Source organism: Mus musculus, chromosome 1, assembly GCF_000001635.26.
Source record: "Mus musculus strain C57BL/6J chromosome 1, GRCm38.p6 C57BL/6J".
Classification (NCBI taxonomy): Eukaryota; Metazoa; Chordata; class Mammalia; order Rodentia; family Muridae; genus Mus; species Mus musculus.
This window is the reverse complement of record NC_000067.6, coordinates 170,093,771-170,111,565: the sequence shown is the minus strand read 5'-3', so window position 1 is coordinate 170,111,565 and position 17,795 is coordinate 170,093,771. Positions and strand designations below refer to the sequence as shown.

The 17,795-nt window shown below is 42.9% G+C and overlaps 1 protein-coding gene across 3 annotated transcripts in view; it reads left to right on the top strand.

Moving 5' to 3' along the window:
• Positions 1-729: 729 nt before the first annotated feature.
• Positions 730-17,795, top strand: part of Ddr2 (discoidin domain receptor family, member 2) — a 138,530-nt gene continuing 121,464 nt past the window's right edge. Inside the window, exon 1 of one of the 3 annotated variants that reach the window (XM_006496696.4) lies at positions 730-944. The gene's annotated coding sequence lies outside the window, so the exon portion shown is untranslated. Of the gene's footprint in view, positions 945-999; positions 1,305-17,795 lie in introns of those variants that run through there. The other 2 variants (XM_006496697.4, XM_006496698.3) reach the window with 2 other exon arrangements.

Here is a 17,795-nt window from a genome sequence, read left to right as displayed (position 1 = left end):
GTGGGGGTAGGGGGATTAGAAGAGATTTTTTTTTTTTAAAACAAAATATTTAGAAAGTCCTTGTGTTTTCATTTATCAGCAGGAATCCAGGGTAGAAACAGACTCTGAGCAGTAGCCAATTGAGGACTGAATCTAAAAAAAGTAGAAATTCTGGACACTAGAAGCATCTAGGTTCTTCTTCCTTTTCTTCCTCTCTCTCTCTCTCTCTCTCTCTCTCTCTCTCTCTCTCTCTCTCTCTCTCTCTCTCTCTCTCTCTCTCTCTCTCTGGCAGTGAGGGGAAGAGAGTAAAACAAACTTTCTGGAGGAGGGCTCAGCGCTCAGCTCTCATGGCCAAAATACGAAAGATCAGCTCCATGTGTGTGACTCAACTGTCCAGGAAATGAGAATCGCAAGAGACTCCAAACCTGACGTTGTGCTTATAGCTTCAGCTCGAGTAAGAAAAATGAGGTGGGGGGAGTACCCCATGATGGGACTCGAGTCTCAGATGCAGGAGAAAGGCACCGAGAGGCATGGTGGCAAGAAGGCAAAGGGGAGCTGCAGCTTTAAGTCCTCCTATGGTTATACATATTTTTCTTCTATGAATGGGTTTTGCTGTAAATTATAGCTTTGCTCGTGGTCCCTTGGGTCAAAAGAAATAGTCTCCAAACTGCAAACAGCTCTGATTGGTGACTTGCCTTCTTCCCTCCCCAACCCCCTTCCTAATTGAAAGCAAATGTGCAATATATTGGATGCTGGGATCCTTGGCGCAGGCCCAGGAATCCTCAGAATGTGAGGTCTCTCTCAAAGGCATCTTGCATCAGCCTGTGGATGTATGCCTACCACGGGGCTCCTTCACCGGCAAAGTGGAAAAAGAAGTGGTTCCCGAGAAAGTCTTCTGGGTTGGGGGAACCTATTGGATTATAACCGTTTCCTTCTCTTCAAACCTGGGCGTCCCTGGACTGGAAGTAAGTGATGTGGCTCCTTCCTCCCTGCCCCCACCTTCGTTTTCTTTTCTAAAAACGAAAGCTCTAAGTGGACTTCTCTTGGTGTGTCAGGAAAAGTTCGGAAAAGCGGCAGAGGGCAGAGTTTGAATCAGGGCGGAAGGGCAGGGAGCTGGGCTCTTCAAGACTCAGGACCGAGGCAGATCTCATGTTTTGGGGTCTGGATTTGTGTCAGCGAGGGAAGAACAGGCGCCAATAACCAAAGAAGGCTGAAGCGAGGTACAGGACTCCATAGCAGCTGCAAGTACAATAAACAGTTTTAGCAGAGCTGGAAATGTTGGCAGGCAAGACAGGCCGATCGCAGAGTCGGGCTGCTGGAGAGAGGTGAGCCAGGAGCTGTGTTTTCAGGCTTTGAGCACTGGGGTTTGAGGGACCTGAGTTTTGGTGAGAACGTGGCCTAGTACCTTTTGTGATTTAATTGTGGGAAGGGAGACTGTGGCTGCGGGCTTGGGATGAGGGGTGGCTTCACCTTTGGTCTTGGGTAAGGTTGGGCGGGAAGGCCAGCTGCCTGGAGGGTTTGCAGTGGGTGACACGAAGCAATCACTTCCCAGACTCTCCTTCTCCCCAGCGTTGGGTGCTGTTCTTTTTGTTGTCAGAGGGCCGGTCTGTTAGCAGTTGGGACCCAGTGTTCTGGCCTACCCATCTAAGGGACAGAGTTCTCTGCAAGTGGCAGACATACTTAGGTCAGCCATTTGAGGAGAGTTTGGAGAACTCAAGGCAGCGGCGCCTTTAGCACCATCTTAACTGTTCAGCTTTCCGCATCCTTCCCTAGTGGCAATTGGAGCGTGGAAAGGGGGGTCTTTGCAATTGCTGCGGTCTCTTCTGACCCGTTCATTACACAGATTTCAGACATGTTAGCACGGCCCTAGTGCCTGTTGCACTCCACGCTTATGCCTTCAGGCTTATTTTTAAGATTTAGAAGAGACAATGGGGCAAGTCTTCTCCGGGCGTTTATCAGCTATAAAAAAATGGTAGAAGTGGTTCATCAGCTGGTGGTCCTTGGTGTGTGTGTCAATGTTGGTGTGCGCGTGTGCACGTGTGTGTGCGTGCACGTGTGTGTGCACAAATGAAACAAAAAAAAATTAACATTTGAGTCCTTGCTCTGATCAGCCTCCAGATATTTTCCTGTTATTTGATTCACGGTTCTGTAAGGCACCGTTCCTGTTTTACAGGAAAGGGTTTTAAGACAGAGAAGTGAAATGAATTGTTCGAGGAAGCACAACTAATGTGCTTAAAAGTTGTTACATCCGGAGTCTGGTCCTCCGACTCACCGTGGGCAGGTCTCCCGTCTCCCACTCCACACTTGGACTTGCTTACTTCTGGAGTCAAACTTCATGTTTCACCGGGTGACCAGGAGGTACCCATGCCAGGCTAAGGGAACAGTTTGGATTTGCACTCAGAGAAACACTTGCCCGGGTATCAGATGGAGGTTAAATTCCAGGTACTGGATGTCTGTTTAGCTTTGTGATGCAGAGAGCCTGGGACTTTTAGAGTTGGTAGACCCAGGTTAGGTTCTGTCTCTATCTTTGACTGCTTCCTGCACTTCAGCCTCTGTGTTCACTACATGGAAATGAGAATACTCTTGAGTTTTACTGTTTTAGACTCGGACATGAATGCATTCTGGAGGCTATGAAGGGCTTCATTAGGTCAGCTCTTATGGTTGTAATGAAATGTGACCGAATGTACTGGAAATTAGCTTTTGTCAGGCTGGGTCTGGCAGTTGGTGCAGACCCGTAAGACTGTGCCAAACTCTGAAATGGGGAGTGGCTCTATCTTCACTCCTATCTCTTTGTGTGTGCATACCTGCACACGTGCGTGTACAGGTGCACATGTGCAGGTATGTTTGTGTATGTGGAGGCCTCGGTGATAGGATCCCTCAGTGCCCTAGTGCTCACTCAGTAGGCTGGGCTGGCTGGCCTCTGGGCTCCAGGAATCCTCCTGTCTCTGCCTCTGTGCATTTCAGGAGACTAAACTCAGGTTCTCATGCTTGTGTGATTTGTGTGATAAGTACTTTACACACTGAGATATCTCTCCAGGTCTTCATGCCTATCTTCTAACGGGAACCATCCTGCCTCATGGGGAAATACTCCTGGATTTTCTCTCTAAAAATTCCCTTGTAGGTCTGGTTTGTGTATGGTTTCTTATCTAAAATGGAGTGGGTTGAAGGTCAGTAGGTTACTCGAAGCATCTCTGGATCTGCACCGTCTCTGAATGAGCAAGGTTTAATCTGGAGGAGCTTCGTGGTCAGCTGAGGACAGGTCCTGAGCCCAGGGACATCTTATCACTGGCAAGTGCATCTCCCTTCATCTTCCTGTTCTGAGCCTGCAGTCAGAAAAGTTGCAGTTCTCCTGAAGTAAGAGTCTAAGGCTAGCCTGTGGGGGCCTCCACGTCTGTTTCTGCTTAAGATCCAGTTGCTTGTAGAAGTGTCGCGGGGCAAAGCAGAAGCGCTATCCAGAGAAAGTCCTCCATTGTCTCACCTCCAAAACCTTCCCATATAACTTCCTTCCAGGCTTACACAGTCACTTCCGGGAATGGAAGCCATTTGGGTCTGTATTCCCCATAGGGAATTTTGTTCTAACCTCTCCACGTGATAGCATTTTTAACAGATGTTCTAATAAAGACAGAGTGCTTCCCGCCTATCAGTGTCATGCCACATACATTTAGCTTTAATTCAGATATCCATCTCAACTTTCTTTGGAAGATGCATCGTCTGGTATTCTATATCACCTCAAACACATAAGGCAAATCAGGGCCCAGCTAAAAATGGACTACCACGACATGCTAGTGCGTGCTGGCTCACATCAATGCGGACTTGTCTGCAATACAGACACACTAGACTCTTTATGTGCTTGGCCTGCTGACAGCTGTACAACATATGAATTGCTTGACTCTTTCCCCACCAGGCCATGAATGTGCCCAATATCTCCACGCATCCCAGAGTTGCTCTGAATTCAGCACCTGGATTAAAATCCTCACAGTGTGTCCTTACAGCTGAGAAGATGATGTTTTAATAGACTTGCTCAGCAGTAATTTGGAACCCCAGGTAGGCCTTAAGGACTTCTAGACCAGTTAAATAAAAATACCAAAAGGTGGAAAACAAGAGTGGGTAGTTTGTTACCCAGGTCATTCTAGTGTGAAGCAGAGATAAGTATTTGTGCTGGCATGAGTCTAAGGCAGTTCAATTCAATTCTGTTTGATTCCTGCCCCCCCCCCCAAATAACACAGCTCAACAAAGACATCTAGATAACTGTCCAGTGATATTTACTGGAACTCCAATGACCTGATGGTGAAACTGAGGGACTTTAAGCTCTTCCTTTTATTCATTGTAGTTACATACGTTTGAATATATTATAATCAAGGCTGCATGCTTTATAAATAATTTGGTTATAAACAATTCTGTTATTTTGATGCTAGTTCTAATTTTTGTATTCTGTTCTTAATGTCTTACATAGAACCGTTGAATGTTTCCAACTTTCTGTGTTAAATGTTTCCAACTTTCTGTAATTCTTCAGAGATGCAGAATCCTGTCAATTGACATATTGTGTACTTGCTAGCCGGACTCTCACTTTGTCCTGTAAACACAGAGAAGATCAGCTTTGAGTATTGTCCTGGCCTGGAAGTTGAACATACAAATAAAGATGTCGCAAAGATGAGTTTAGACTGTTGCCACAAGGCGGAACTTCCATGGCTCTTCTAGAAACTAAGCTCTGTTGACAGTACAGTCTTGTCACTGTGTTTCAAGCCTGCCTTAAATCTTTGATGAGCCCTTTAACTTGCCACTCAGAGGTCAGTGCTGCCTGGTATCTCCACAGTGTGAGATGGGTGATGGGGAAGGGGCATGTGATGAGAAGAGCTTGCCAGGTGGCTGTCAATTATATTATGAGGTTTTGGTCTCAACATCACTATTTTCCCATGTATTACTTGGGAAGTCCTATCTTCACTGAGCTACAATCTCCATTGTCTTGCTCATCCACTTTTATTCTCTTTGTTTGGGGGAGGGTCAGATAAAGTAATGGAAGCTGGAAAGCATTGTTTATACAACAATGGTAGGTAGGGATGACCTTTGGTTTCTTTCATAGGAAGCTGTCCAGTAAAATTTGCTGAAGATTTGTTAAGTCTTTTGTAAAGACTTAAATAAAAACCCTAATTGTGTGTGTGTGTGTGTGTGTGTGTGTGTGTGTGTGTGTGCGCACGTGCACATGTCTGTATGTAAACACTGAGGTCAGAGAAGGTCACTGAACCCCCTGGAGCAGGAGTTACAGGCAGTGATGCGGGGGCTGGTGAGATGGCTCAGTGGGTAAGAGCACCCGACTGCTCTTCAGAAGGTCCAGAGTTCAAATCCCAGCAACCACATGGTGGCTCACAACCATCTGTAACAAGATCTGACTCCCTCTTCTGGAGTGTCTGAAGACAGCTACAGTGTACTTACATATAATAAATAAATAAATCTAAAAAAAACAAAAAAAACAAAAAAAACAAAACAAAAAAAAACAAAAAATACAGGCAGTGATGCACTGCCTGATGTATGTGCTGGGAACTGAACTCAGTTCCTCTGTAAGAACAGCAAGTGTTCTTAACCGCGGAGCCACCTCTCCAACCTCTGTGTTTAGGGTCTTAATGGCCTAGGATACTGGAATAAACTGAGATGGGAGAGGAAGTAATCTAGTGCTTTTCAATTTTCCTTTTTAAATGTAGTATATTAGGAATTTATAAAACATGAAACAGCTAATCTCAGAATTATCTTGTCTAAGGCAAAAAGTTTCTCATTAGCTTTTTCTTCCCAAATAGTGTTATTCTCAAAAGCCACAGGTATATTTTATGAAAATGTTAATTGATGTACAAAAAGCATATTTCTATCTATTATAAATTGTATAGCATTCTGGCATCATCTACCCTAATTTTGTTTTTCTCTATTGATTTAGTAATTCTTCAGCAAATATTTATTTGGTATCTACCCTCTAAGTTCTACATTTTAGTGATTATAATAATTTATTATCATTTATTTTTTTCTTTTTAAGTGTATGTCCATATTCATGTGTGGATAAATCTCTCTCCTCAAGTAAGCTAGTCTGGCCAGCCAGTGAACTCTAGAGCTCTGCCTGTCTCTTCCTCCCAGGACCAAGAATTGCAAGCATGCACAACCATGCCAGTCTCTCATTTTATAAAACATGGATTCTGGGCCATCCAACCTAGGTCCTTATGCTTGTGCAGGAAGCACTGTGCCCACGGGGCCAGCATCACTGCCTGGCCCTGCAGGAAGCACTGTGCCAACAGGGCCAGCATCACTGCCTGGTCCTTCATGGCTTTAGACAGTCATTGTTTTAGGTTCTGGGGTACATCACATGGATTTGGACTAAAGCTGACTTGGAAAATGGTTATTCAAGGTTAGGTAATAAGATTGTACATTTTCAGGTTTGCTGAAGTACGATTAAATAACTCAGCAATAGGAATTCAGAAATGGTTCCCGTACGTGATAGGAGAGCCAGATGTTTTACAAAAAGACTGAAAGGTTTGTGTTTTATTTTTCACAATTTCCTTAAGAAATTAATAGGCTTTATATTTTATAGCAACTTTAGCTCTACAGAATAATTGAGAACAGAATATCGAGTTCTCTTAACCTTCCACTCTCTCACTTGGTTGCCCCGCTGGCAACATCTTGCATTGGTAATTTTTATTTTTATCAACCATTCAATATGTACGTATTAAACATTTCATGTCCTCTGTTAGTTATTACAGAAGGATAAGAGAAATATATCACATTTATTCCTTTGAAACCATGTATAATGATACGTGTTCATAGTTTAAGGTCCTGTTTATTTAAACAGCTGCTGCGCCCTTAGTACTTGCCCAGCATTGCTAGAGCTGGGACATTGTAGGCATCCACTGATTGTGTGATATTAACAGGTAAAGGATCTAGAAGCCAAACATAATCTGTCTTTAGGATTTAGGAGACACAGTCACACCCAGCTGTAACAGAAGAAAATCTCAAAAGCAATACAGAGCAGTGCTTAAGCAAGGGTAGGGGAAACAGGTATCAGCAAAGGCAAGCAAACCACTGCCCACATGACCAGTGTCTTGGCTGGGACGGGCCCAGGGGGAGCACGGAGAGCACTATGCTCCTCCTCATCTCTGTTGATCTCCATCAGCATCGAGTCATGTTTATCATTCCACATCTGCATCAAAGACTGAAAACAAACCACACAGATCATGGCAAGGCAGGAGAAGGTGTGTGTGTGTGTGTGTGTGTGTGTGTGTGTGTGTGTGTGTGAGATTGTGTGTATGTATGATTGTGTGTGTTTGTGTGTGTGTGATTGTATGTGTGTGTGATTGTGTGTATGTGTCATCATTGTGTGTGTGTGTGATTCTGGAAGATCTAAAGCACCATCACTCAGATACAAATGCTTCACATTTCTTACCGGGAGTAAAATGAATTAGGATTTTGGTTTGTAAAAGGAACTCATACCCTGGCAATCCTCATAGGAGCTGCATCGAAATGCTTTGCCATCCTGCAACTTCATAGACGCTAATAAAACTTAGAGGGTGGGTCAGGGTTACAGAGATCTTTACAGGACAACAACCAATATAACGAAACAGAGGGTAGAAGTTACATTCTCTCCAGAAGTGTTAACTCTTACTGGTGACCAGGTACAGCTCTGCTTGCTTGCTCATTGTTGAGTCAGACTTTGACTCTGTAGCCCAGGCTAGCCTGGAATTTAACTATATAGCTCAGGTAGACCTGAACTCAGGATGATACTTCTGCGTCATCTTTCCAAGTGTTAGACTTAGCGGGTGTGCACTGCCACACCTGGCTCAGACACTTTTCTAATCTTAGGATGTATGGATTATATAGCTTTAAAATTAAGAAGGTGATGATAATGTAAAAATAGCATAAGAGGAAATTAAAGAGAAACACAGATTGCTGCTTGCTAGCCTTGGTTGAATCATGATATACCTTTTTTACAGAAATGAATTACCTTTTCAAGTTAAAAATTCCCATTCCCAACCCACGACCTAGCAAGTTATTTGGGGGGATATGGAGATCGGCTGATGGTGAAGCTTACGTGGAGTCCCAAGATCATGCGGTGGTGCATACCTGTATTCTGGCACTAGGAAGGCCGAGTCAGGAGGATCCTGTTCAAGGCCAACATACAGTGATACCCCGCTTCATTGAAATAATGTTTCTATGGGGAGCATATAGCCAGCATAGCTGACTCTATGTTGATGAAGGAATACAGTTGAAGAGGTGGTACCTTATGAGTTTAGGGTTCTCTATAAAGCTACAGTAATCTAGGCAGCACAGTACTAGCAAAGAACAGTGTGTAATAGCATGGAGAGCCCTAAATTGACCAACACAAATACATTCAGAGAGTATTGGACAAAGGAGTAAGAGCCGTACAGCAAAGACAAGGAAGTCTTTTTTCTTAGCAAACCCAAAGATTGTAGACAATCACTGCCATCCTTCACAGAAGTTAAAGAGTATCCCAGACCCAACTGTGCATTTGAAGCTACATGAAGGAGATAAGAGATAAGCTACAAACCATTAAAATTAACTTCCTCCTTGTTAAAGACAATGTCAAGAGAAATGGGGATATCAACCAGAGATTAGGGAAAAACATTTGCAAAAGTCGTTTTCTAAGAAATACAAAGAAAGCTGGGCGTGGTGGCACACGCCTTTAATCCCAGCACTCGGGAGGCAGAGGCAGGCGGATTTCTGAGTTCAAGGCCAGCCTGGTCTACAAAGTGAGTTCCAGGACAGCCAGGGCTACACAGAGAAACCCTGTCTCGAAAAAAAAAATACAAAGAAAAGAGACATTCAACTTTGGAGCAAACAGACAATTGCTTAAAAAAACAAAACAAAACGATGAAATACTTGAAGTACACTTCAAGAGAGACGGAGGGCACACACACACACACACACACACACACACACACACACAGAGTCAGATTCCCATAAAGCTACACACACACACACACACACACACACAGAGTCAGATTCCCATAAAGCTACACACACACACACACACACACACACACACACACACACACACACACACACACACACACAGAGAGTCAGATTCCCGTAAAGCTACACGTGCTTTCACCGTAGGCTGTAGCAAATACACACTCTAATATTTGCTTAGATGAATGGAAGACTTTGGCCACACAGAACTACATGTGACTTTTATCTGAATCTAGAGTGGCCAAGATAGCCTTCAGTTGAAGTGACACCTACCTCAGTGGGGGGCGCTCCTGTGAAGGCAAGAAGCATAGGGGAAACATCGCAGTGTTTGCTCAGTTCCTCTGTAACCCAGAACTGCTCTACAGAAAAGTGTAATTAAGAACATATCCCCCCCCCAGCCTGTAAGTACTAACACTATGACTCTATCTTTAGCTCTTTTTTATCTGAAGGAAAGTATTGTGATATAATAATAGCTGGGCATTATTTTTATTTCAAAATGATTGATTATGTGTCTTTGATAGCATCATTGTAGCAGTTGTATTTTAAGATTGAATAGTATTATTTTACTTAATAAAGCAATGTGAAGCAGAAACTTTAAAGATTACCGGTTCACCGCAAGTATCCAAGCGCTCCAGGGGATATTTGATAAGATAAAAATCTTCTTGCCACATGACAACTATTACTTAAACGACCATCATTTACATTATTATAGCTATGACAACAGACAGATAATCTTGCTTAATATCATCCTATCATAATATCCTAAGATGTTATGGTTGGAAGTGCAGTAGACCAAGGGTTAATAGGCTGCAATTCTTATTTTAACTTTGCAAACTTTTAACAGTGAGACTTTGCATGGCTATTGTTCACGTCTTTGCACTTGAAATGTTCTTTTGTGGGCTGGCAGAATGGCTCATGGCACGACAAGTGAAGTTGCTTGTTGCCAAACAAAGACCACTGGAGTTAGTTCACTGTGGGCCTGCCATAGCAAAGGGAAAGAACTGACTCTCTCAAGTCACCTCTGACCACCACCACACATGTGCTGTGGTCCACATACACGCACACACAGACGCATGCATACATACAATAGATAAGCAGATGTAAAAACGTAATGCTCATATCTAGAAAGAACATCACAAAATCCCAGTTGGGTTCTGATAAACATTGCCTGGAACTAGCACCCACACCCAGAGTCATTTCACAGTAAAACCTTGAGTCATATCTGCTGCTCTCTGAATAGATCCCTGTCTCCCTGCACCTCAGCTAAATAGTCCTCTTCTTAAAGTGCAAGCTTCAGTTTCAGTGTTCATGCAGCTCAGATCATATATACATATATATATATATATATATATATATATATATGTGTGTGTGTGTGTGTGTATACATATACATATATATACATACATACATATACATATATACATGTGTATATATATGATGTACACACACATTTTTATTAATTACATTATTTACTTACATCTGGATCGAAGCTTCCTCTCCCCTCCTCTCCTCCCTGTCTCTCCCTCTCCCCTCTCCCCTCTCCTCACTCCCAGCTACCCCTCCTCCCCTTCTCCTCTGAAAAAGGGGAGACCTCCCAGAGATATCAACCAGCCATGGCACGTCAAGTTGCAGAAGGACTAGGCACATTGGAATCTTCTCCTATTGACGGTACGGGAAAGGGGTTCAAAGGCAGGCAATGTAGTCAGAGACAGATTCCTCACTAGGAGTCCCTCATGAAGACACAGCCACACAACTGTTACATATGTGTAGCTCAGATCTTATTTATTGGAATTCCAAGGATTTTTTTTTTCCCTAATTTTTGTCAGGATGATCCAGTTAAGCAAGGACCATATGTAACTTAGGTGGTCTCTATAAATCACTTTGAGCAAAACCCATAAATGAGTTCTTTTTTTTTTTTTTTTTTTTTTTAAGATTTATTTATTTATTATATGTAAGTACACTGTAGCTGTCTTCAAACATACCAGAAGAGGGAGTCAGATCTCATTACAGATGGTTGTGAGCCACCATGTGGTTGCTGGGATTTGAACTCTGGACCTTCGGAAGAGCAGTCGGGTGCTCTTACCCACTGAGCCATCTCACCAGCCCCATAAATGAGTTCTTAACTGGCTCCTTAAAATAGGCTTTTTATATGCCCTCCACAGTTCTGACTTGGGAAATTTCTTGGACAGGAGCAATGAAAGCCTCTCAATTCTGTTTTTGAGAACATAAAAGAATTCAGTGTCTGTTAATTGCTTTCGCTGTCAGATCAGGAGTCAGGTCGTGTGGAAATGACCTAAGCACTGAATGTACTGTTGGGAGCTCTGTGGTCAAATTCTATTTCTTATACATTGTAACAGTCGAAGAAAGAGGCTGGTGTCTTCATGAATATGTTAAAATTATTATAGTTTAAAAATTAAATATTATAAAAGTATTAAAATTACATTTTAATAAAGGAAGAGAGACAGAGCCTTCTCACAGGTTGACAGAGGGGTAGACGTGGTTTGTGAGAAATATTTTGTTAGGACTATCCTCTTGCCATCACGACATGAATACTGTGTGAGTCTAGTTTATAAGAAACAATTCAGCTTCTTGAGTGATCAGTTATTAATGTGCTATTAATACATGTATAAATCTGGGGCTGGATAGATGGCTGGATAGAGGATGTGAGTTCAGGTCTTAGCACCCATATGGCAGCTCACAGGCAGATGTAACTCCAGTTTGGGGGCTTCCAATGCTCTATGCTGGCCTCTGTGGGCACCAAGGACTCTCATGGTGCATATGCATGCATGCAGGCCAACACTCATACAGATATGATAAAAACTTCAAAATAGTTTTGAAATGTATAAATATGAAACTAGGTACTTCTAATGCTTATAAGCTCATACATAGGTGTAGTGGCTATTCCTGGTTGTCAACTTGACTATATTTGGAATGAACTACAATCCAGAATTGGAAGGCTCACCAGTCACCCTTATCTGGAGGCTTGGAGATAGAAGTTTCTGATCTGGATCTTGGTATGGAGAACTTGAGGCATAGTGGCTATGGATTCCAGAAGACTAAATCTCCAAGTTCAAGGTCACCCGGGATTAAAGGTGTGGTGGAACACACCTTTAATCTGGGCTACACCTTTCATCTGGGAATAAGGGTGTGGTGGAACACACCTTTAATCTGGCTACACCTTCTGCTGGAGACAATATAAGGATATTGGAAGAAGGGAGTCTTGCTCTTGCTCCTTTGCCTGCTTGCTGTGTGAGACTGAGTAACTGCTAGATCTTTGAACTTCCATTCACAGCTGCGACTGAACCATTGTTGGGAATTGGGCTGCAGACTGTAAGTCATCAATAAATTCTTTTACTATATAGAGACTATCCATAAATTCTGTGACTCTAGAGAACCCTGACTAATACAGAAGTTGGTACCAGGAGTGGGGTATTGCTGTGATAGGCCTGACCATGCTTTTATTTGAAAGAATGTGGATTTTGGGACTTTGGATTTGGAAAACAGTGGAATGCTTTAAATGGGGCTTAATTGGTCATCCTAGTAGGAATATGGAAGACTTTGTTGCTGGGAGTAATTTGAACTGTGTTGACCTGGCCCAAGAGATTTCAAAAGAGAAGAATTTCAGGATGTGACATAAAGACTGTTTTTGTGGTATTTTGGTGAAGAATGTGGTTACTTTTTGCCCTTGTCTGAAAAGTCTGCCTGAGGCTAAGGTGAAGAGACTTGGATTAATTGAATTAACTGCATTGACAAAGGAAGTTTCAAAAAAGCCCAGCAGAGACTCTGTTCTCTGGTTAAGTCTCACAAAGAGAAGTCTGAACAAGCATAGCAAGCTTAGAAAGGCCAAATATAAAATATATGGTTCGAGTATTAAAGGCATACCAGGAAGTGAAATGGAGCAAAATCCTGTGTTCTAGGAGATAGCAGATTAAGGAGTGGGACCTTGGAGCAAGATCCTACCCAGCTAAATTAAATCCAGGTATAGTGGTACACACCTTTAATCTCAGGAGACCGGCATGCTGATCTCTGCATTCAAGGTCAATCTACAGAGCAAGATCCAGGATAGCCAAGCTTAGGCAGTGAAGGATTTGGAAAACAGAAAGCCAGTGACAATGTAATAGCACAAGCAGGTCATGTTGTAGTTCCTGCAAGCAGCAAAACTCTGCAGCTTCAGCCACGTGGCTCTGTCTCTAGAGTTAAGAATGGAAGGAACTACTGGGACAATTGATGCTGGTTAGCTGGAGCTAAGAAATTAGCAGTGATTAAGAAGAGACCAGCATCACTGAGGTGAAATCTTCTGGGAAGTGTTTTCTGGGAACACAAAGAAGCTATGTTCCAGAGATAGCCAAGGTTGTACCTCTTGCTGCAGCTGGACTTGGTAATATGTAAGAGTCACCCAGGTGGTACTGGTTTTGAAGGCATGAAGATGTAATGAAGAACAGCTGAGGCTTGGCACTGTGAGAGGTCATGGAAGGCCATTGGAGAAGGTGTAGCCTCAGCTGTAGTTGATGGCCCAGGACTGAAGGGGTCATGCAAAGGAGGCTATTGGTGAAGCCTAGTTGGAGTGGAATACCCCAGTGTATTGGAGATGTCAGTACCATGGAGTGATCACCAAGAGCTGCAGCTGTAGTGGAGTGGATCAACCTGAGCTTAGAGTGCTACAGAGGGCAGAGCTGGAGAAGTGATGCCAGCCCTTAGGAGGAGTCTAAAAGATGAAGTGGAATCCCAGACACTGAAACAAGAAGCTGTAACATTGAAATTGCCTTGGAGACTCAGAGATGTTAAAGATGCCAGAGCCATGGGATACATGCTGAGGAAAGCTGCTAACAGGGAGTGGAAACAGCCCAGGAGAAAGCAGTTTGTTGCAGTCAACAAAGATGAAAAAGGAGTGGAGATCTGAAGATCGCTTTGACATCAGCCATGGAGATGCAGAGTTTGGAGTTTGCCCAGCTGGTTTCCTGCCTTGCTTTGGGGATTACAGTTAATTAAGTTGAATGAATCTCAGAAGAGACCTTGAACTTTGGACTTTTAACATTGTTGCGACTGCTATAGACTATGAGGACTTTGAAAGTTGGACTAATGGCCCCCATAGACTCATGTTTTTGAACAAGTCTATGGGGACCAGGGAGTGGAATGTAATGGTTTATATATCCTTGGACCAGGGAGTGGCACCATCTGAAGGTGTGGCCTTGTTGGAATAGGTGTGACCTGGTTGGAATGGGTGTGTCATTCTGGGTGTGGGTATAAAATCCTCACCCTAGTTGCCTGGAAGTCAGTCTTCCACTAGCAGCCTTTGGATGAAGACATAGAACTCTCAGCTCCTCCTGCGCCATGCCTGCCTGGATACTGCCATGCTCCCACCTTGATGATAATGGACTGAACCTCTGAACCTGTAAGCCAGCCCCAATTAAATGTTGTTAAGAGACTTGCCTTGGTCATGGTGTCTGTTCACAGAGGTAAAACCCTAACTAAGACAATAGGTAACCATAAAGCTAAAATAAATTTATTATTAGTGCAAGCTAAGGTCAATTTATTGGTGCAATCAAATGATTAGTGAAATCAGATTCAGTTACGAGCGTGGCTGTAATGGGACAGATGATGGGGCTCGGTGTGAATTTATCATGAGTGAGGAAGCTAGTGGCTGGCACTGAACAGCCTTTTACTTGTAACTTGGGTTTATTATATTATATTATTATTATAATACTTATGCAGAGAAGGCTTGCTGGTGTAGGCCCATTGAATAAATTGTCTTAGCCTCGAGGATTTATTAACTTAGAAGACTTGGATCTCAACCAAAATGCATTAGCAGTTAATGGTCAATTGTTAGGTTTTGTTGTTGTTGTTTTGTTTTTTTGGTTTTTTTGAGACAGGGTTTCTCCGTGTAGCCCTGGCTGTCCTGGAACTCACTTTGTAGACCAGGCTGGCCTTGAACTCAGAAATCCACCTGCCTCTGCCTCCGGAGTGCTGGGATTAAAGGCGTGTGCCACCACACCTGGCCAATTGTTAGTTTTAAATTTGACCATTGACTAAATTGCTGTATTATTTACTTGTCTCATTTCTGTGACCAAATGCTCCCCCCTAAAAAAAATCTTAAAGAAAGGGCTGTTTTTCACTCATGGTTAGTGGATGCGGACCATCATGGCAGGGGGCGAGCAGAGCAGGCATGGTGGGGAGTGTGGCCCTAGCTGTCTGTGCAGGAGTGTGAGGTAGCCACTGTAGACATTGGGTCCACAGTCAGGAAACAGAGATGGATGCTGGTAGTCTGCTTTTTCCAATTCTCTTTTCTTTTTTAATTCAGTCTGGGACCCAAGTCCATGGTATGGCAATGCTGTCTTCAAGGCAGGATTTTCCTCCTTAGTAAACTTCTGGGCATTCTCTCAAGGGAAGGTCTGCAGTGTATCTTCTAGGAGATTCCAGTGACCATTAAGATAAAGTATCACAATTGCTAACTCACTTGACGACAAGGTTAACATTGTGGTGACATTAAAACTGGGACTAAATGTGCATTTAACCCCATTACTAATAGAAGCTGGACGAAATCATTCAGGTGTGTGGGTTTCTGCCCTAGCTCTCTGTGTATAAGCTAGTACACGCTGCCATGTAAGATTTCAGATTCCAAAGCTCACATCTGCCCGCAGCAGAACAGCTGTGTCTGAATAGATTAAACTGCCTCATGTCCAGCAGAGACTCAGTTTCCCCACTGCTTCTTCTCTTTCCAGATTGGGTTGATCTGGCTTTTGTTTGATGTTTGCACAATTATGAACACAAATGAAAAAGCTAGGTGCTAAGACTGAATGGATGTCCCCACCTAGCTATCTCTTATACTAAAAGTCAAATTAGAGAATTGAAGATATAGTCATTTTATAAATTCTAGAAATCGTGTGGGCTTCAAGAATACATTGACAATAACCTATTACAAGAAAACTAATGTAGGGTTCTATAATAGCTAGTCCCTGTCAACCTGACATAAGCCAGTAATCTACGAAGAAGCAACCTCTGCTGAAAAAAATCTTTCCATCACAGTGTCTTGGAAGAATGTCCGTGCAGAATTTTTTTGGTTCATTATTGACATGGGAGGACCCAGCACATTGTGGGTGGTGCCACCATTGAGTAGGTAGTCAGTCCTCTGTTGTATAAAAAAAAGCAGGTTGAGCAAGCCATGGAGAGAAAACAAGCCTGAATGCAGCATTTCTTCATAGCCTCAGTATCAGTTACTGCCTCTAGGTTCCTGCCTTGAGTTCTTACTCTGCCTTCCCTCAGGGATGGGGCATGAACTGTAAGCTAAGCAAACTCTTCGTTCTCCAAGTTGCTTTTGGTCATTGTGTTATCATAGCAACAGAAAAGCACATTAGGACAGGCTTGGTACTTTCCAGGAAGCCTTCTTTGATCTTCTTTCAAATCTCACTAATAATTATTAAGTGCTGCTAATAACTGATTAGTGCTGTTGTGCATTGTAGAAAATTCAAGCACTTCAGATAAGGAGTCTCTTTGAAACTGTCAAGTATGGCAAGGTAGGGACTTCTGTTTTGCCTCGGGACATATGACTCTTAGCAAAAGTCAGGCACAGGGTGTGGAAGTAGCTTACTTAGAATTTGAACCTGTACCTTTCTCACTGCGTTATACAAATCTTGCCGACTCCTTATCCTCCAGATGTCTTCATTATGCATTGTGAGTCTGTTATTACAAGTAGGCATAATGACTTTGTGTGTGTGTGTGTGTGTGTGTGTGTGTGTGTATGTGTGTGTGCATGCATATCCATGTGTGTATGTGTATGTAGATGCCAGAGGTAAACCTTAGGTATCTTTTTTCAAGAGCCATTGGTTTTTTTGAGATAGCTTCCTTCACTGGCCTGGAGTTCACCAAGCAGATGAGGCTGTGGCTGGCCTATGAACACCAGGGTTCCACCTGTCTCTACCTCCTCAGCACACCAGTGGACCTGACTCTTTTTTTAAAATGTGGATCTTAAATATTGAACTTAGGTCCTGCTTGTGTGGCAGGCGATCTATTGGATAAGCCCCACTCGCGTTCCCAAGAACAGCTGTTTTACAATTAACCCTAAATGTTTTTCTTTTTCTTTTATAAACTAGGCCAGCCTTTCATCTGGCTTTCAAACTTCCAATATGCTTCAGACTTACCCGGAATGCTTAAAAAAAATATATCAGGCTTTGCTCCAGCCAATGAATAGGAAATTTCCAGCCAGTGTCTAGGGGGTCACTATTTGTTTTAGCAGTCTCCTTCAGACACACACTGTGAGTAAAACACCTGTAACTGACTACAGATGACTCAGGTACCAGGACTGACTTGTCTCTTTGCTTGTTTGTTTTGTGGTTGTTGTTAAAAAGAATCTGTGCTTGCATATTAATATGCTGATTACAAAATGATAGCGATACAATTAAAAGAACGAAGGAAAGATATCGCGGTTGCCAAGAAGGAAAGCTTTCTTGGGATGAATTTTGTTGACCAGCCTCTTTGGACTGTTTAGAGACACGACACCTGACACACCCTGTCTAGACCCTCCCCCCTGGAGCAAGGCAAGAAGCTGGTGTAGAAGTGGCAGAAAGCTCTGCTCTGTCTTTAGGAAAATTAGAAGAATTCTCTGGGTCTACTAAGAGGAGATAGAATATTTCTTTTTCTTCCTATTTTCCAAGACTGAGGTCATTTTAACTATAAAGATCTGTTCTAAATGCGTTTGCGTTCTCAAAAGAGGTTAGTAGTCCTAGTTTTTGACTTGAAGTGTTATAGGCTTTAAAATTGCACTTGATCTTAGCCAAAAGGCCGAGAAGCGATACAATTGCACGTTTAATTTATAGTCATGAGACAAATGTGGATCCTTTCTTTTGTCCACCAAGATACTT